Source organism: Canis lupus, chromosome 12 (genome assembly GCF_003254725.2).
Source record: "Canis lupus dingo isolate Sandy chromosome 12, ASM325472v2, whole genome shotgun sequence".
Taxonomy (NCBI): Eukaryota; Metazoa; Chordata; class Mammalia; order Carnivora; family Canidae; genus Canis; species Canis lupus.
This window is the reverse complement of record NC_064254.1, coordinates 24,638,347-24,658,748: the sequence shown is the minus strand read 5'-3', so window position 1 is coordinate 24,658,748 and position 20,402 is coordinate 24,638,347. Positions and strand designations below refer to the sequence as shown.

The 20,402-nt window shown below is 42.3% G+C and overlaps 1 protein-coding gene across 1 annotated transcript in view; it reads right to left on the bottom strand.

Moving 5' to 3' along the window:
* Window positions 1-1,534: 1,534 nt before the first annotated feature.
* Window positions 1,535-20,402, bottom strand: part of RAB23 (RAB23, member RAS oncogene family) — a 75,127-nt gene continuing 56,259 nt past the window's right edge. The window contains exon 8 of the transcript XR_007401200.1: window positions 1,535-2,074. The gene's annotated coding sequence lies outside the window, so the exon portion shown is untranslated. The remainder of the gene's footprint in view (window positions 2,075-20,402) is intronic.

Here is a 20,402-nt window from a genome sequence, read left to right as displayed (position 1 = left end):
AGTTATTGAGGAGTGTTCTTGGGAACAGCACTTTTATCAGAGTGAGGGAAGCAAGGTTGGGCAAGGGAGAAAAATGGGACCAAGTCCGTGCAGCCAACACCTCAGCCAATCCCACGGGAGGTTCTAGAGCTAGAATGGTTTTTGGGAAGCGGTTTGAACTGAGGTAAGGGGTTAGGTCTTTGTACTGTCGTGCCTGACAAGTGACTGCCTGCCTGACCAGTGACTGCCTGACCAGAGATGCCTGTGGGTGGCTTGTGGAGGCACCTTTGAGCAGCAAAGCAGTTCCCAGCAGGCGGTGGGGATGAGAGATCAGGGGTAACGGTGGAAGTGGGAGGATAGAAGTGTTGGGGGCCTGTGAGCCATCAGTAGCAATAAATTCTCCTAGCAGCTGAGAGAATAAGAAAAATTCTGAAGGGGGATCAAGAGGCACACCACAGCATCTACTATATCCAGTGAGTATACCAGTCTCAAGCATAGGCCTTAAGAGACTTTGCATATTTCCAATTTTCTTTTTATACATGTCCAGTCTAACCTGCTGGTCACAGGAGGAAGATGAGAGGCATGTGGAGCAGAACCATCCCAGTCAGCCACCCAGGCAAGCCTGGTTTAGGTCAGCTAACACCCAAGTTGACCTGTAGACAGTATAGAAATGAGTGCTTACTTTCGTATGCTGTGATTTGTTATGCGTTGATAGCAAGTCAACGACCCAACAGTCAGATCTTTTTTTTTTTTTTAAGATTTTATTTATTTATTCATGAGAGACACAGAGAGAGAGAGAAGCAGAGACATAGGCAGAGGGAGAAGCAGGCTTCCCGCAAGGAGCCGGACATGGGACTCGATCCCGGGTCTCCGGGGTCACCCTGGGCTGAAGGCGGCACTAAACCATTGAGCTACCTGGGCTGCCCTCAACAGTCAGATCTTGTTCAATATCTGATACTTCCAGCTTTAATGATTAACTTTACATGTCAACTTAACCAGCTACAGGGTACCCGCATTAAACATTATTTCTGGATGTGTCTGTGAGGGTATTTCTGGTTGAGATTAGCATTTGAGTTGGTAGACTCTGTGAAGTAGATTGCCCTCCCCAATGTGAGTGGTCATCATCCAATCCATGGAGGGCCTGAATAGAACAAAAGGCAGAGGAGGAAGGATATACGTATCACCCACTGATTCTGTTTTTCTGGAAAACCCTGACTGATACAGTCACCTACTTGTGACTTGAACAATTTATTCAGTCTTTTCTTGTAAGCCTCAAGATCACCCTTGATATAGACATAGTATCTACTCTATAATGTTGTTGTGAGTTTACCACGGTACATGGCAACCTAGAAGCATTCAATCATTATTAAGTTATAGTCAATACTGGGCAGCCCTGGTGGCTCAGTGGTTTAGCGCCACCTTCAGCCCAGGGTGTGATCCTGGAGACCCGGGATCAAGTCCCACGTCAGGCTCCCTGCATGGAGCCTGCTTCTCCCTCTGCCTGTGTCTCTGCCTTTCTTTCTCTCTCTCTTTCTCTCTCTCTGTGTGCGTCTTCCATGAATAAATAATTAAAATCTTTTAAAAAAAAGTTATAGTCAATATTTGTACCCTTTAATCATAGGTGCAAACATCGTAAGCCTAGAAGATATTAGTGGGTGAAGGGGGATGGCAAAGGAAGGGTCAGTTCCCACTGCCCTCCAATCCCCTAGGCTGCACTTATCCTCTACCCATCAAATATTTGGGTTTTGTCAGCAGAGGAGGTAGTGGAGCGAAGTTCAGTTACATCAATGGTAAATTGCAGTATCTGCCCCCCGATTCTTGGACTACCAAGCCAAATCTGGTATCAGATGGAAGAGGCAAGAAAGAACAGAGGGCAAATGCCTTCTAGTCCTACAGTGGTCTTTTCTGTGGCTTCCAAGCTCTCGAGCTTTCTTCACTATGCACACCAGGGTGTTGAGATGCATGAGGAATTGCCTGTGGGGCCCTCGCTGTATAGCCACTTCAAACGGTGCTGGAGGCGGAGAAGTTTTGCTCACTGAAAGTCTACTGCCAAGTTTTGGCAGCATGCTTTACTTTTTTCTTCTTTCTTTTAAAGCTGACAAGGAAAAATAAATACAGAAATAATGTTAACCAAATAAAGAGGCACTATGATTTTTTTAAACCTCATTTGCGTCAGAAAATTCACTCCCCAATGAGCCATAACCAGATGAGACTGCACATATCCCAAGTCTTATAAGAGAAAGCTTTAATTACAGCCTTCATGTTTTATGAGCAGTGAGTCCAAGCCGTTGCTCCAAAGGGAGCTGAGCCTGAAATTCCTCACATCTATGCCTCCGAAATCTTAACATATATGCTTGCTAGTTCCAATTACTAGGTTATTTCATTTTAAATGTGAGTGAAACTAAGACTCATTCCTCCTTCATTTCCCAAATTCCTAAAACAGCTACTCTTTGTTTTTAATGGAGCTGCAAAAAAAGAAAAGAGAAAAGAAAACAGCACATTCCTGAAACATTACAAAAGACCAACAGAAGAGAAGCAAGTGCAGCATACTGGAGAGGATCCTGGGGGAAGGCTTCTTGAACTTTTGCACCAAGACACCTTAACAAAAGAGAACATGGGGTGGAAATGGAGCTCCTTCCTGTGTATGGATAAATTTTCTTTTTATTTAAAAAAAAAAAAGAGAGAGAACAAAAGAATTGCCCCAAGGGATACCAGGAAGCCTAAATAAAAATGAAAATAGCTAACATTAGTGAAAGTTCACTCTGTTCCAGCCACTGCTCTAACATTTAACATATGTTCATCATTTATTCTCATGATAACTATATAAGGCAGATGATATTATTTTTTCCATTTTATAGATAAGGAAACTGAGACACATATAGGTAAAGCAACCTGCCGAAGGACAAAAAATAGAAAAAGGTCAAGCTGGGACTCAAGTCTTGCTCTAAAACCTGTAGTTTCGGGATCCCTGGGTGGCTCAGCGGTTTGGGACCTGCCTTCAGCCCAGGGAGTGATCCTGGAGACCCGGGATTGGGTCCCACGTTGAGCTCCCTGCATGGAGCCTGCTTCTCCCTCTGCCTGTGTCTCTGTCTCTCTCTCTCTCTTTCTGTGTGTGTCTCTCATTAATAAATAAATAAAATCTTAAAAAAATAAAAATAAAAAAATAAAACCTGGAGTTTCAACCACAAGTTGCCATGAGTGGTCTACCACAAGCTCAAAATGTCATTAAAGTTTCATCTTGAAAATGCATATGTAGGCGCACCTGGGTGACTCAGTCAGGTTAAACTCTGCCTTAGGCTCAAGTCATGATCTCAGAGTCCTGGGATTGAGCCGCATCAGGTTCACTGAGTAGGGAGTCTGCTGGTCCCTCTCTCTCTGCCTGCCATTCCCCCTGCCTGTGCTCTCTCGCTCTCACTTTCTCAAATAATAAAAACCTTTTTAAAAGATGCATATGGATATTTCATTCTATTCACTAATATCTTCATATTTGCTTTAAGATAAAAACTTCTTTTAAAAAAGACTTTTTAAAAAAAAAGATTTTGTTTATTTGACACAGAGAAAAGAGCACAAATAGGCAGAGCAGAAGGCAGAGGGAGAGGGAGAAGCAGGCTCCCCCCTCAGCAGGGAGCTCGATGCGGAGCTCGATCCCTGGACCCTGGGATCATGACCTGAACCAAAGGCAGATGTTTAACCAACTGAGCACCCAGGTGCCCTCCTTCATAGATTTTCATTTACATTTTTCCATGTCCTACTTCCTCTTCAAGCAAATCTTCAACCAAAATTGATGCTCCAAGAAGGTAGACTATGTATTTAGATGTGTCCAGTATGAGAAGCACTAGCCTAGGGCAGCTACCTTGCCCAAGAAAAGGAAAGACCTTTATTATATCGGTCAGAATTAATTTGTCCAACTAACCATATTTATAAGAGAGAAGATAAGCTTCTTCCCCAGTGTCAAAGCACCTGATTCCAAAGGGTTGTGGGTAAAATGGAATTGAACAAAACAGATTAAGTAATTTAGCAAGAAAAAGAGAGAAATACATCAGTATGACAGATGAAGTACACCACGGCTAAACTCAAAATAAGCATAAGGCTTGACATAAGGCAGAGCATCTTATGAACAGGATATTTTTAGCTTGGACTGAGATGTAAAGATGTGTGAGAGAGAAAGGGGGAGGAAATATGTGTGTGTAAGAGGGAGAGAAAAGAAAATTTGGAGAAGGAGCAAAAAGTCTGCTTTTGTTAAAAAGATAATGCAGTTAGCATGCCTGGCTGGCTCAGTTGGAAGAGCATGCCACTCTTGATCTTGGGGTCATGAGTTTGAGTCCCATGTGGGAGGTAGAAATTACATAAATTAATTAATTAATTAATTAATTAATACTTTTAAAAAAGACAAGATAATACATTTTATTTTTTTAAGATAATACGTTTTAATGGGAAAAAGTAGTATAGGAATTAGAGTCAATTCAACCTTGAATAAGAGAGAGGATTACATGTGATAATAATAGAGCAACTTATTTAACATACCTTCAGTTATAAGATTCATTCACTACTCTTGAAACCAGTATTATGCTGTATGTTAACTGACTAGAATTTAAATAAAAATTTGAAAGTTAAAAAAAATCATTCAAATATTCTTTTAGGGGCTCCTGAGTGGCTCAGAGGTTGAGCATCTGCCTTTGACTCAGGTCGTGATCCTGGGGTCCTGGGATCAAGTCCCACATCAGGCTCCTTGCATGGAACCTGTTTCTCCTCCCTCTTCCTATATCTCTGCCTCCCTCTCTCTGTGTGTCTCTCATGAATAAATAAATAAAATCTTTAAAAAAAACATATATTCTTTTAAAATGTCATCTAAGAAGTGATGAACTACAATAATTTCTTTGAGTCTCATTTACAAAGGAAGACAATACCTACTACAGCCTTGCAGGGCCATGATAAGGGATAGAAGAGGTGACATATACCTGACATACAGTAGGGTCTTGGGAAAAATAAGAGGTATTATTTCTACCACTTTTTACCAAAAGCGAGTTAATTTTCTTCTTCCCCAAAATATTTGTATTTTTACTGCAAAAGTTTAAATTGTTAAAGGGAGCATTCATCTAATCACAAATGAAAACAATATACTGATGGATAAAGCAAGACAGTATTTATCCTCCCCAGATTTTTCTACATTTATACAACAAATATATGTGAGTATTGACACACACATAGAGGTAGTAGATTGCTGTTTGAAATTTATTCATTTGAGGGGCGCCTGGGTGACTCCATAGGTTGGGTGGCCAACTCTTGATTTTGGTTCAGCCATGATCTCAAGGTTCTAGGATGGAACCCTGCACCACAACAGGCTCTACATTCAACAGGGAGTCTGCTTAAGGATTCTCTCCCTCCCTCTCCCCTGCTCACACATTCTCTCTCTAAAATAAATAAATAAATATTTGAAAATAAACAAATAAAATATTCATTTGAGCACCCTTAAGGTTTTTCACAGTACATCATGGACAAAGAATTATACTAAAGGAGACAGAACTTATTCATTCTCTTTCTATTAGTGAAATCAACATAAATTTCACCATTCCTACACTGAGAGAGCTTTTAGAGTCTGGGAGTGTCTTACCCATATTTGTATCTCCCATAATAGACTTGAAGATTTTTCTGATCTTCGTTAACTATATGTACTATTTAAAAGTTCATGGATTTCTGTATTTTACTTCTAACTGATATGGAATACCACTGCATATTGCAGTTATTTATGTTTATATCTTATCACCTCTGCCAGCACACTGAAAAACAGAAATGACAGGTTGTGGCAGTGACACATCATTGGTCACTGGAAAGAGTGGTGGAAAGATAAGCTTGCGAATAAATTGAGAGTAATTCTAATCAGCTGTGGGTTCCAGGCTATATAGAGAAGGGCTAGAAGCCAAGCGGGGAGTGAAAGATGAATTCAATAAAGGAATCAGGGTGATCAAACTCTCCCTGTGCTCAAATAGTCGGTGGCGTTGCAGTGAGACGCTAGAACTAAGAGCAGGAGTTCGGATTACAGAGAAGAAAAGTAAAATTCACATTGTATGTGGTAGAGAAGCTCAGAGTAACCATAGGCTTCAGGCTGCAACTCTCCAAGTGTGTAATGGAAAGGAGATTCAAGAGTCGAGGGGGATATCTGTGGACCTAAGGAGCCGAATACATTCTGGAAGCCAGGATGCTAGAGGGTCTCATGGGTGGGGAAAGTCTTCAAACAATTTCAGGAACTGGAGTAGCACAAATAGTGACCTGGGCATCTATAATGGAAAAACTCGTTTTCTTCCTTTGGTGAAGAAAACCCAGTTCTTCCCTGTGTGTTTCTTTTCAACGAGTCTCCTTTAAATTTTACCCAGGAAACTTCACTTCTGGTCACTTCTGGTTACCAGATGCATGGAGGTTTTTCCCCATACCGGGCAATTCTCTGGGACACCAGCTGGTTATCTTACAATTTATTCAGTTGTACCCAGAGGTAGGGTCACACCCCACGGGTTAAGGCCTCAGTTTCACAAGACTGACACCCACCCCCAGCCCTGCAAAACACACGTTGGATGCCAGTTGTAAGCCCAAGTTATCACCTGGGCTCCTGACCAACGGACTATAGACCCCACCTTGGGTTTTACTCATTTGCTAGAGCACCTCATAGAACTCAGGGAAACACTTACGTTTGCCAGTTTATCAAAGGATATGATAAAGGACACAGATGACCAGTCAGATGACAAGATACATAGGGTGAGGTCTGGTAGCATTCCTAGTACAGGAGCTTCTGTCCCCTGGAATTGAGCTATGTCACCCTCCTGGTGTTGAGGTGTTCCCCACCTAGAAGCTCCCCAAACTTCACAGTACTGGGATGTCATGGATGCTTCCCCATGAAGGCATGATCAATTATTTACTGTTTCCAGCCTCTCTTTCCTCTCTGGTGTGGGCGGGGTGGGTGGTTCCTGAAAATTCCAAGCTTTTAATCTTGGGTTTGTCTTTCTGGGAACCAGCCCCCATCTTGGGAGCTATACAGGAGCTCATCCAGAGTCACTTTAATAGAACAAAAGATACTCTTAGTGCTCTAACATTGATGAATTTACAAGGGTTTCAGGAGACCTGTGCCAGGGATGGAGGTCAAAGACATATTAGAATAAGAGATGTTCCTAGTGTTCTTATCTGTTAGGAAATTACAGGGGTTGTAGGAGCTCTGTGCCAGGAACCAGGGACAGAGACCAATATATATTTTTTCTATTATTTCACAGCGCCATAAGATCTTCTGAGAGCGTGTGTGTGGGGTGACTGGAATGGTAGTAGACAACAGCTACAAGTCGGAGAGTGCATGGTATAGCATGGTAATGTCAATGGTATCAAAGGAAGAGAAACACTTTTACCAGGGTGAAAGGGTCATGATACCCAACAGTGATTCTCAGAGAGTGGTTCCAAGACTAGCCATACAGGCACCACCTAGGAACTTGTTAGAAATGCAAGCTCAAAAAAAAAAAAAAAGAAAAAAGAAATGCAAGCTCCTGGGGCAGTCTGGGTGGCTCAGCGGTTTAGCGCCGCCTTCGGCCCAGGGTGTGATCCTGGAGACACGGGATCGAGTCCCACGTCGGGCTCCCTGCATGGAGCCTGCTTCTCCCTCTGCCTGTGTCTCTACCTCTTTCTCTCTGTGTGTCTCTCATGAATAAATAAATAAAATCTTAAAAAAAAAAAAAAAAAAAAGAAATGCAAACTCCAGGCTCCCCTCTAGATCTACTGAAGCAGAAACCAAGAGTGGGCTCAGAAATGTGTGGGTTTTTTTTTTTAAAGATTTTATTTATTTATTCATGAGAGACCCAGAGAGAGGGAGAGAGATATAGGCAGAGGGAGAGGGAGAAGCAAGCTTCCTGCTGGGAGCCTGATGCAGGACTCGATCCCAGGACCCTGGGATCACGACCTGAGCCAAAGGCAGCCACTCAACCACTGAGCCACCCAGGTGAAATCTGTGATTTAACAAGGACTCCAGGTGATGCTGAGGCTTGCTAGGGTTTGACCACCACTGGTTTGGAAGTTGCCACAGACAAAGCTGAATGACAGGTCAGCACCCAGCCATTTACCATCACAATCATTTCTTTAGTCATCTGTGGAATTTAGATTTCAGTGAAAGCCACAAACTGGAGGGAGCATTTTGGAGAAAAGCCCGAGGAGGGGGCACAGAGAGGAGTTTGTTTATAATGCAACAAGTGGTCCAGAGGCAGCCCTGAATGTTGACTCTCTTCCTTCCTATCCTAAGCCCTTGGGTGGGCTCAGCCATCCTGATAGAAACTGGGGACAGGAGAATACAAGGCAGCAAGCTGAATTAATAACTGTAACAGCAATATTTTATAATAACCACAATTATGCTATTAATAATTATGTATAATTAGTAACTATTAATCCAATTTAAACTATAAAAACCAGCAGGAAGAAAAACTCTATTATCACCCAGAACTGAACATGGAGCAAATGTTTGCACACTTACAGTTATCAGATGGAACAAACAGCCACATGGACTAACAATCTTCGGCTTATCCTCAAACGAACCAGATCACTCCAGTGGCATAATAATAAGCCCCCAGTGCCTAAAAAGCACTCAAATTCATCAAGTTAGTAAAAACTTTGTGATGTACACCCCAAGTCTTATCCTCCTGGTCTCTTCCTTCTCTGTGACACAAACCCCTCCCCAAACTACCACCGTGATCATTATCCAAATGAAGCTGACTAGGCCACAGGGTGCTTCAGCCCTAATTACACAGGTTACTTCACTCCTAACTACTGTTTACTTCATTTGCATGTTGTTTTGCTTAGGAGACTGAGGAGGGGGATCCTGAAATCTAGACACTGTTCAATTAGGATTGGACCCTCTCCTCCTCCTGGCTAAACTTCAGCTTTGTTCTTGGCTCTCTGTGCTCCAGTCACAGAAATGTAAACACTTGAGAACTTCATCCTCTTTATCTTATTACTTCCAGTGTTCTCCTCCCCCTGAATTTACTGATCAAACATCTTCTCTATTTCTTTTTCGCACTTATTTGAGAGAGAGAGAGCACGAGCAGGGGGCGGAAGGGCAGCGGGAAGAGCAGACTCCCTGCTGAACAGGGACACCCCCCCACACACACACACACTCCCAACACGGAGCTCTATCCCAGGGCCCTGGGATCGTGACCCCAGCCGAAGGCAGAAGCTTAACTGACGGAGCCACCCAGGTGCCCCTAACATATTCTATTTCTAATAACTACTAAAGCAAATACATTTCTTCCCTTCAATAAAATACATCTCCTTGTTGATCAATACAACCCGAGTGGACAAAGCAGGAAGGTGGGATGAGGCTTCCATAGTAAGAAGTGCAGGGAATAGCGCTGCTATGGGAATGCCAGCTTGGCCAATTTATGGATGAATGTCAGTATAGTTGTGGTTAAGGCAAGAACTTGGAAACACACTTGAGTTCCAGAATTAGATGAAATTGTTATTAGCTGTGTGATTGTAGAAATAGTAGGCTCATAGGCCCCTTATTATTAAATATAATAGTAAAGAGTAAATGATAGTGCATATAAATATCCCTAGCAGAGTTTGCAGTACTTGATGAACCTCAATAAATGGTAACTTTTTTGCATTTTTTAAAAGATTTTATTTTTAAGTGATTTCTACAACCAACACGAGGCTCAAACTCACAACCTCGAAATCAAGAGTCACACGTTCCACTGACTGAGCCAGCCAGGTGCCCTTGGAGTTTGTATTCTTATGAATAAACTACCCCATCCCTTAGACCAATTCTTAGACCAATTAAAAGACAATGCACAGGGCAGCGTGGGGGGGGTGGGAGTGGGGGGCGGGGCCTCAGCCGTTTAGCGCTGCCTTCAACGCAGGGCGTGACCCTGGAGACCCGGAATCGAGTCCCACGTCGGGCTCCCTGCATGGAGCTTGCTTCTCCCTCTGCCTGTGTCTCTGCACCGCCCCACCCCCCCTCTGGTCTCTCATGAATAAATAAATAAAATCTTTAAAAAATAAAAAATAAAAATAAAAGACAATGCACAATATAGAAGCATACACTGCCTTCTGTAAACATGAAAATATTCCTGAGAAAAGACATTGTTACATCTTCAAATAGGATTCAGGAAAGAATATAGTTAGCACTATGTTGTGATGAATCTAAAGGGAGAAGAAGGATGGTCTTCATCCTTAGTGGCACAAGACATGGAATGTTTCTAAGACCTTATTTTTTTGAAATAGTTCTAGGTTTATGGGGCACCTGGGTGGCTTAGCTGGTTAAGTGTCTGACTCTTGATTTCAGCTCAGGTCATGATCTCAGGTCTTGGGATCAAGCCCCACATCTGGCTCACACTGAGCATGGAGTCTGCTTGTCTCCCTCCCTCTGTTCCTCACCACCACCCAATCAATCAATCAATCAATCAATTCTTTAAAAAAAAAGGTGGGGGGGAGATCCCTGGGTGGCGCAGCGGTTTGGCGCCTGCCTTTGGCCCAGGGTGATCCTGGAGACCCAGGATCAAATCCCACGTCGGGCTCCCGGTGCATGGAGCCTGCTTCTCCCTTTGCCTATGTCTCTGCCTCTCTCTCTCTCTCTCTCTGTGACTATCATAAATAAATAAAAATTAAAAAAAAAAAGCTTTAGATTTACAACAAAATTGAGAGGTAGGTATAGAGATTTCCAATAGACTCCCTGCCCCCATGGTAAGCACCCTTGCTCCTTCCTTACCAACATCACTCACTGGAATGGTATATTGTTTACCAAGGGTGAGCCTACATTGATATATCACAATTACTCAAAGTCTATAGTCTACTTACAGTTCACTCTTGGTGTTGTATGTTCTATGGATTTAGAGAAAAGTATAATGACATATATCCATCATTAAAATATCATACAAAAAGATAAAATATCATACAGAGTATTTTCACTGTCCTAGAACATTCTCTATGCTCTTCCTATTCCTATTTCCCTTTTCCTGCCCCTGGCAACCACTGATCTTTTTATTGCCTCCATAGTTTTGCCTTTTCCAGACTTTTCTATAGTTGGAACCATACAGTATATAGCTATTTCACAGTGTCTTCTCACACTTAGTAACATGCATTTAAGTTTCCTTCATGTTTTTTCTTGGCTTGATAGTTCATTTCTTTTTAGCACCATTGTGTGGATATACCCTAATTTATTTACCCATTCACCTACTTAAGGACATCTTGATTGCTTCCAGCTTTTGGCAATTAAGAATAAAGCTTCCATAAACATCCATGTGCAGGTTTTTGTGTGGACATGTTTTCAGCTCCTTTGGGCAAATATCAAAAGCACAATTGTTGGATTATATGCTAAGAGTGTGTTTACCAAAATGTCTTCCATAGTGGCCATACTGTGGGCGACCACGGACTAGCTGGAGTAACTGAACCAAACCAGGCCCAGACTTGCGCCCCTCATTCACTCAAAAGGCTTGGGAGCCTAAAGGGTGAATAGTTGGTAGACGCTTGAGAAAGGGCTTGAGCAATGGTTCTCAGGGCTCATTTGTACGTGATCGCCCACATAACACAATAGATACAACTTATTCTGACCTGGTCATAAATGTAAATAAGGGTCTGTGCTGTCCTTGCTGGTCTGTTTACCATACCTAATATTCCTTTGAAGCATGCACATCTGGAGCAACAAGCTTATCTATTTACCAAGGTCTTCTGGCACCCATGAGTCTGTCTTGCATGCTGAGAAAGGGGAACTTTGGAGGGTTTCACAAACCTGCTAAAAATAAACACCTTCTTGGCTTTGTTTTGCTCCTGCTATAAAATGTTGTAAAACCTTGAATAAAGCTTGCACTGCTTGGACATCATCCACTGTGTCCATCCTGTCCCCATCTCTTTTATTTTATTTTCCTCATCCCCTTATCCTCAGGACCCTGATCGTGTTGCCGCAGCGCATGCAACACGATACTATTTTGTATTCCCACCAAAAATGTATGAGATTTCCTGTTACTTCATATCTTTGGCAGTATTTGGAGTTATCAGTGTTCTGGATTTTGGTCCTTGTAATTAGGTGTATAGTAGCATCTCATTGTTGTTTTAGTTTTCATTTCCCTGATGGCATATGATGTGGAGCATCTTTCAGTATGCTTATTTGCTATCTGTGTATCTTCTTTGGTGACTTGTCTGTTAAAGCCATTGCCCATTTTTTAATTGTGTTATTTTACTGCTGAGTTTTGAGTTCTTTGTATATTTTGGATAACAGTCTTTTCAGATGTGTCTTATACAAATATTTTCTCCCAGTCTGTGGCTTGTCTTCTAATTCTCTTGATATTGTCTTTCACAGAGGAGAAGTTTTTAACTTTAATCAAGACCAATTTCTCAATTATTTATTTCATGGCTTGTGCCTTTGGTGGGTTTTTTTTTGTTTTTTTGTTTTTTTTTTTTTTTTAGATTTTATTTATTCATGAAAGACAGAGAGAGAGAGGCAGAGACATAGGCAGAGGGAGAGGCAGGCTCCTTCCCGGGAGCCTGAAGTGGGACTTGATTCCGGGACTCCAGGATCACACCCTGAGCCAAAGGCAGGTGCTCAACCTCTGAGCCACCTAGGCATCCCTGGTGTTGTATTTTTTTTAAAAGATTTTCTATTTGTTTATTCATGAGAGACACAGAAGGAGGCAGGGACACAGGCAGAGGGAGAAGCAGGCTCCCACAAGGAGCCCGATGTGGGACTCGATCCCAGTACCCCAGGGTCACGCCCTGAGCCGAAGGCAGACGCTCAACCACTGAGCCAACCAGGCGTCCCCTGTATTTTAAAAAACATCACTAAAAAAAAAAAAAAAAAAATCACTATACTAAGGTCATCTAGGTATTATCCTATATTATCTTCTAGGAATTTTATAATTTTGCATTTTACATTTGGATCTATGATTCATTTTGAGTTTATTTTTGTGAAGGGTATAAGGCAAGACATAGAATTTTATTCTTTTTTAAAGATTTTATTTATTTATTCATGAGAGACACAAAGAGAGGCAGAGACACAGGCAGAGGGAGAAGCAGGCTCCACGCAGGGAGCCTGATGTGGGACTCGATCCTGGGTCTCCAGGACCACACCCTGGGCTGAAGGCAGGCACTAAACCGCTGAGCCCCTTGGCTGCCCCAAGACATAGAATTTTAAAACCTGAAGATTAATGCTGGTCAACTGCACAAGAAAAGTTAAGGGTCGCCTGATTGGGTGGATCAAGTCTTGTAGGATTTGAGAACTAGGGAATAATTATTAAGGAGTAGAGTTAATTAAGGACCTCTTCCTAGTGGAGGTGAAGTCTGAAGGAAGTTCATAATTGAAATATTAGGAGGAAAGTTGGTGAGCTAGTAAAATCTGAATTGTGCAAGTTCCAGAAAACAGACATTTACTCTGCAAAGAATTAAGTTCATGACAAAGAAGAAGACTGGATATTTTCCTCAAATATGTGAAGATCAGTTGACTGGACCCAAGAAAGCATCTAATCTAAGCTAGGCATTCAAATTCTCTCTTCTGGAAGTTTGAGATGGGTCCAGTAGAGGAGTTAAAAACCTAGAGGGTGATTGACCCACTAAATGGAAGTGACCTGAACCACTGACTACACGGAGCAGACCACTCCCTTGCCAAACTGCATTAGGATGTGAGCCACCAAGAAAGAAACCTTTACTGGGGTGTCTGTGTAGCTCAGTTGGTTAAGTGTCTGCCTTCAGCTCAGGTCATGATCCCAGGGTCCTGAGATCAAGTCCCACATTGGGCTCTTTGCTCAGCGGGGAGTCTGCTTCTCCCTCTCCCTCTGTGCACATGCTCTCTCTTGCTGTCTCTCAAATAAATAAATAATCAAGAAAAGAAGAAAGAGGGCAGCCCTGGTGGCTCAGCGGTTTAGCGCCGCCTGCAGCCCAGTGTGTGGTCCTGAAGACCCAGGGACGAGTCCCAGGTCGGGCTCCCTGCATGGAGCCTGCTTCTCCCTCTGCCTGTCTCTGCCTCTCTCTCTCTCCTCCCGGTGCATTCTCATGAATAAATAAATAAAATCTTTCAAAAAAAAATAGACTTCAGGAACTTTAACATTAAAAAAAAGAAAAGAAGAAAGAAAGGAAAGAAAGAAAAAAGAAAGAAAGAAAGAAAGAAAGAAAGAAAGAAAGAAAGAAGAAAAGAAAAGAAAGAGAAAAGAAAAGAAAAGAAAGAAGAAAAAAAGAAAAGAAAAGAAAGAAAAGAAAGAAAAGAAAAGAAAAGAAAAGAAAAGAAGGCTTTATTATGTTAGGCCACTAAAATTTAGGGTTGTTTGTAACAGTGGTTCACCTACCTTGACTAATATGGTAAGTTAGACTACATCACCTGAAAAATATTCCTTCAAACTCTTAGATTCCTTAATGAAAGTAAGATTTTTTAAAAGTCTAATCTATAGATGACCTGCAAGATGGATCAAAGGGAAAGAGAAAATAGAAGCAGGGAGGTTAGTTATAAATCAAACACAGAAGTTATGATTCTAAATAATAATGTCACTTTCATGAGAGGCTTTCCTTCACTCTTCAATCTAAATTATGTCCTCCTCCCTAACATTGTCTTTCATTCTAGCTTGAATTTTTCTTTCATAGTATTTACTACAAATTACTATGTAACTTGTAATAACATATATCTGTAGATGTTTCTTTATTTAAAGTCAATCTGTCACCCTGAACTGTAAGCATCATGAGGAAAGTAACCATGTCTCTTTCACTTCACTTTTTTATACCCAATGCCCAATGTGGTAAAAAGCCAAGAAATATTTGCTGAATTAGTTAATTCTCACATTTTTAAAAAGATTTTATTTATTCATGAGAGTCACATAGAAAGAGACAGAGACATAGGCAGGAGAAGCAGGCTCCCTGCAGGGAGCCTGATGTGGGACTCAATCCCAGGACCCCAGGATCACAACCTGAGCCGAAGGCAGACACTCAACCAGTGAGCCACCCAGGTGCCCCAATTCCCAGACTCCTAATGTGAAACAGTGGAGAAATGTTACACAATGTCTGAGTCACCATTCGGATACTGAAGAAATAGCAATATTTGTACAACCAAATAATTAAACACTTAGGGGATACCAAGTGTCTGGTGCAGTGTGGAGCATACCAGAGTAGGTCAGTCAACAAACGTTAGTTCCATTCCTTCAACTCTCAGGACTTACACCCCAAACCACAAGATGAGCCGTCTGCCACAATGGAACTTGCAATGAAATAAGAAAGATGGACTTTTATTTTAGATACTGTTCTTCCTGATAACGGAGAGGCCAAGAACTAGACCAGGCAGGATATGATAACTTCATGGGGAGCCTGGGTGGCTCAGTCGGTTGAGTGTCTGCCTTCGGCTCAGGTCATGAGCCCAGGGTCCTGGGATCGGGCCCCACACAGAGCTCCCTGCTCCATGGAGAGCCTGCTTCTCCCTCTCCTTCTGCCTGCTGCTCTCCCTCCATGTGCTGCTCGCTTGCTCTCTCAAATAAATAAAATCTTTAAGATTAAAAAAAAAAAAAGAAGAATGTAATAACCAGAAGTGGCAGGCCCGTAACAGAGCAACACTCCCCCTTGGCAGTAACCAACATACCACTTAAAGCCCCTGGGTTTAGGTTCTCAAACTTAATGTTCCAGTTCCAGTCTCGGCCCATCCTTTTGGCTTCAAGCCTTCAGCAGCACGTTACCCTGGGTACTCCTGACCTCTCATTAGATAACATCTAGCCCCTCTTGGCAAACACTGACCAGACTTGTGCTATTCTTACTCTCACTTTAAGATAGTCTAGCCTCGGGGATCCCTGAGTGGCTCAGCGGTTTAGCGCCTGCCTTTGGCCCAGGGTGTAATCCTGAGGTCCCGGGATCGAATCCCACGTTGGGCTTCCTGCGTGAAGCCTGCTTCTCTCTCTCTCTCTCTCTTTCTCGCTCATGAATAAATAAAATCTTTAAAAAAAAATAGATAGTCTAGCCTCTAAATCAGTTGTCCAACTAGGAAAGGACTTCTCTCTTCCACAAGTGACCCACTTTTCATAAAAAAGATAATTGCTCAGCAAATATATGGGGGAAATGTGCTCTTTGGAAAAGCAGAAGAGGAAAGGAAAAGGTGGTTGAGATTTTCCTACAATATTTCATGCCTTACAAAATATTTCCTGAAACAGGCATGTCACACCCAAGCTGTAAATGTTTTGGGAGGATAACTTTTTAAAAATTTTGTGGCATCAGTCTAGCCTTTCATATTCGCATTTCATAACTGTCCTTTGATCATTGTGCATACTGAGTCTGTTAGCCCAGTATATTAACATTGGCTTGAAAAAAGTAGGGGCGAGCAGTTGGGGGGTGGGAGGGATAGCCATCAGTTCTACAGAGAACAAAATACTGAGCAAGTGGACATAAATGTTATTCAGTGAATTCTGACATTTTCTAAGTAATAACTTAAGGCTATTGAACAGAAGTCACTAACCCATTGTCAGGCATCTCCTGAAATACTGTATTCCATCTCAAATGGCTAGTAAACGAAAGTTAAAGGAGTACAAGACTGAACCTTACACTGCAAGCTAAGAACAATTAGGTAAGTTAATAGGTGTGATTTATCTCTCTCTACGGATAGCAAAATGAATTTGAAAAGTGCTTTGTAACCCAAAGAGCTTGGCTGGAGTTCAAACTGCTCTAACATCTGTTTCCAATGTTAATTTGCTGAGTCCCTGGGTAAGCCTCTTTCCTGACCAACTCTCTGCAGTTCCAGTCCAAAGCCCTGTGTAACTACACTTGGATGCATTTGGTTATGCCATGTTAGGTTTGATACATGATTTGGATATGCCACTTGACATGTATGATTTATATAGTCCAAGATTTTATGGACATTCCTGAATTCCCCACTTGGTATCATTCTGACCCTTGGCACCTGTAATGGATCCACTTCTTTTTTGGTTAAATTCAAAATTCCCAAGCATGAATTGAATTACACACCATGTTGACTTGTGTTAATGTACTCAGTGTTTTGATTTTTCTTTTTTCTTTTCTTTTCTTTCTTTCTTTTCTTTTTTTTTTATAGAGATGGAGGAGGGGAGGGGTAAAGAGAGGGAGAGAGAGAATTTTTTTTTGGAGAGAGAGGCTCTTAAGCAGGGTCCATGCCCAGCATCCAATCTCACAACCCAGAGATCATGACCTGAGCCAAAATCAAGAGTCTGAGGCTTTACCCACTGAGCCACCCAGGCACCCCCTCAGTTTTCTTCAGTCTCTCTATTCTTGGGGGACCTGGATGGCTCAGTGGTTGAGCATCTGCCTTTGACTCACACCTAGGGTCCTGGGATTGAGTCTTGCATCAGGCTCCCTGCAGGGAGTCTGCTTCACGCTCTGCCTCTCTCTGTGTCTCCATGAATAGTCTTTTAAAGAAATCTACTCTCTAAAAATTTCAGAAATAATCTCATTCATGCTCACCTACTGGCTAGGGCTACAAATACATGCAGAGTGATAGAGTTTATTTTTTAAAAGCTCAAATAGAGGCTTCCACTGCTAGGAGAAATCCTTTGAGTCACACAGAAAGGACTTAGGTTTCTAGGCCATGTCTAAAGAAAGCCCCAAGATTCTTTAAATCACTACTTAAGAAATTTTTAGTATCCAAAATGACATCCTAAGATATAATTTTGACAGTTCTGTGAAACACTCTCACACAGATCAACCACATAAAGAACAATTTCATTTAATACATAGCAGCTAAAAATGTGAATTTATGCCATTCCAGCAGTTCTTGCTATTTCTCATTGGTTTCATTGACATTTATATGGTGCTCAAAATATACCAAAAATAATTTTGCTCTGAATAAGCCTTAATTCTAACGTTGTCATTTATTTCATAATACTTTCCTATCTTCCTTCAAAACATATTCATTGATAGATAATTATTAAGCACTTTTCATATTTCTAACAATATGTGTGATATGCAACAGAGCCTTGAAATTTGACAGGCCCTAAAACTCATTACAATCTATCCAAGCCATAGAGGTGGTGAATAATCTTATACAACTCAATCATTGTCATTCCTGGATGTGATGGCAGAGAAGGAAGGCTGGCTTAAAAGGGCTTTACTTTTCCAGCAAAGTGGGAGAGATGATGGATACCCTAGGTCTAGGTGAGCAAGAAATCATGTCCAGAGATGTCAACCAAGTAGGAAAGAGCACATGATTTTTTTTTTTTTTAAGATTTTATTTATTTATTTGACAGAGCACAAGCAGGAGTGGCAGGCAGAGGGAGAAGCAGGCCTCCCACTCATCAGGAAGCCTTATACGGGGCTTGATCACAGGACCCCGGGATCATGATCTGAGCTGAAGGCAGATGCTTAACCAATGGAGTCACCCAGGCACATGGAACACGTGATTATAAAGGCAAATAAAATTCTCTCACCACCAAGTGAGAGAATCAGCAGAAACAGTCACGTTGGGACACATCTGCCTAGCACTCCTCGCAATGGTGAGCTGCCCCTCCCCGCTCCAGCCCAATGGTCCGGGCCAGGGCTTCCTCTCCTCTGGCCATACTCCACACACCTGGGCACAGGTACGGGTTTCTGAAACAGACTGTGTCAACCATAGTGCTCATGCATTAGGGTTAACCGTGCTCCTGGTTTATTGCCTGAACAAAGTACCAGATGGGTGAGTGGAGCCTGGAGAGGGGGAGTTGTAGGTAAGAGTTGGGCCAGAAGAGGACTGAGTTGCTTCCTTTTTCCTCTCGCCTCCGAAGCCTTTCTCCAGCTGTGTCTCATCAACATTCTAAGGAAGCCAAGAAATTAGCAGACACAGAACAGCATTATCTCTAGTACAGCAGCCATGTTCTCCTGGCCTCCCGGAGAAAAGAAATCAAATTATATCCTATTGTTTTTCACTTGAAGATGTGAAAAGTTACAGGAACAGAAAGGGTTGATGCCTTTGAAACACAGTCCCAGAAAACTCGTAATGAAATAAATTTCTAGGCCCAAGATGGAGCGGCTCCTGCCCGAGGTGCTGTGTCACTAAATGGAAACTTAAACAACTTTCACGTCCCTCTCCCTCTAAATGCTCCTTGCGACCAAAAGCACAGGATATCCGGTCAGCCAATCCCCAAACCCAAGCCACCTTTGAACCCCTGAGCCTTCTCACCTCCAACACGGTGACTACATGGCTCCAACCAAGCAACCAGATACTTCTCTTTCTTGTTCTTTGTTCTATAAAAGCTTCTTGCCTTCTGCCCTATTTGGCACTCCCCAAATGGAGACCATCCACTTCATGAAGTTTCAAATCAACTTTGTTAATGTCATCTAATTTGTCTTCTTTAACCACTGGTTAAGCTCTGTAATATCCTTTCACTCATAAATGACCTAGAGAACAGATAACGTGAGTTTCTGTGCCACAATTTAGCACTGAAATGAGTTCCTGGGGGGAAAAGAACCTTAGAAGAGAAAGGGAGAAAATACTCATTTCTAAAGAAATTTTTTTTATACTATCAAGATCTATGATATATGGATAAATAGATACAGATGTGATACAGTGAGCAACCACTAAAATAATAGGACTCGTCTTCTGACACGAGTTAGCAATTAGCATGTTTTCTGTGACTGGCATGAAACTAGACATAATTGTCTCATCTTTCTCAATATTTGAAAGTTAAAAAAAAATATTTGAAAGTTATAATTATGGATGAAAACTTCAATGTTCTGGGACAGCTGGGTGGCTCTGTGGGTTAAGCATCTCCCTTCAGCTCAGGTCATGACCCCAGGATCCTGGGATCGAGCCTGGTGTTGGGGGTTCAGTGGAGAGTCTGCTTCTCCCTCTCCCACGGCCTACCCCTCCACTCTGCTAATTCTCTCTGTCAAATAAATAATCTTTAAAAAAAGAAAAATTCAATGTTCTGTTCCACTGCATTCTGTAAAGCAAGAGCACTCTTGTCCTACCATTTATAGTCTAGTATTTGAGTCCCACTCTCCCCTGCCCCTGCCCCCACTCCCGCCACCTCTACTCCAGGGCACCCAGGACTCAGGACCCAGGAATTATGTTCTTGCTGAGCTATTATTTGACCCTCTGAGCTCTGAGATCCCAACACTTGTGCTAACCCAGGAAGCTCCACTGGCCAGTTCTCTCTGAGCTAGAGAAAATCCTAGACCCAAACCTGCAAAATTGAGACCCAGGAAGGGAGCAAGGCAAAGGTGAAAAATGGGCCCTTGCTGCAGTTTCTTGAGCATCTTTGGCTGTTATTTGCTAACCAAGCCCAAGGCGAAGTCAGCGCTCTGAGCTGACCGGCACACACTTCCAGAGGAGACAGGTGTGATTCATCTTTAAAGCCTGAGAGGTAGGCAGACTGGGCATCATGGGGGTGTGACCTGGGTTCTGCTTTCAGAAAGACAACGTCTGGAGATTCTTTTGTCTTCGATCTTGGGTTTTGTCAATGAGGTGTCCTGGGGCAATGGAGCGCGCCCGTGAGCCTCGGGGCAGAGTG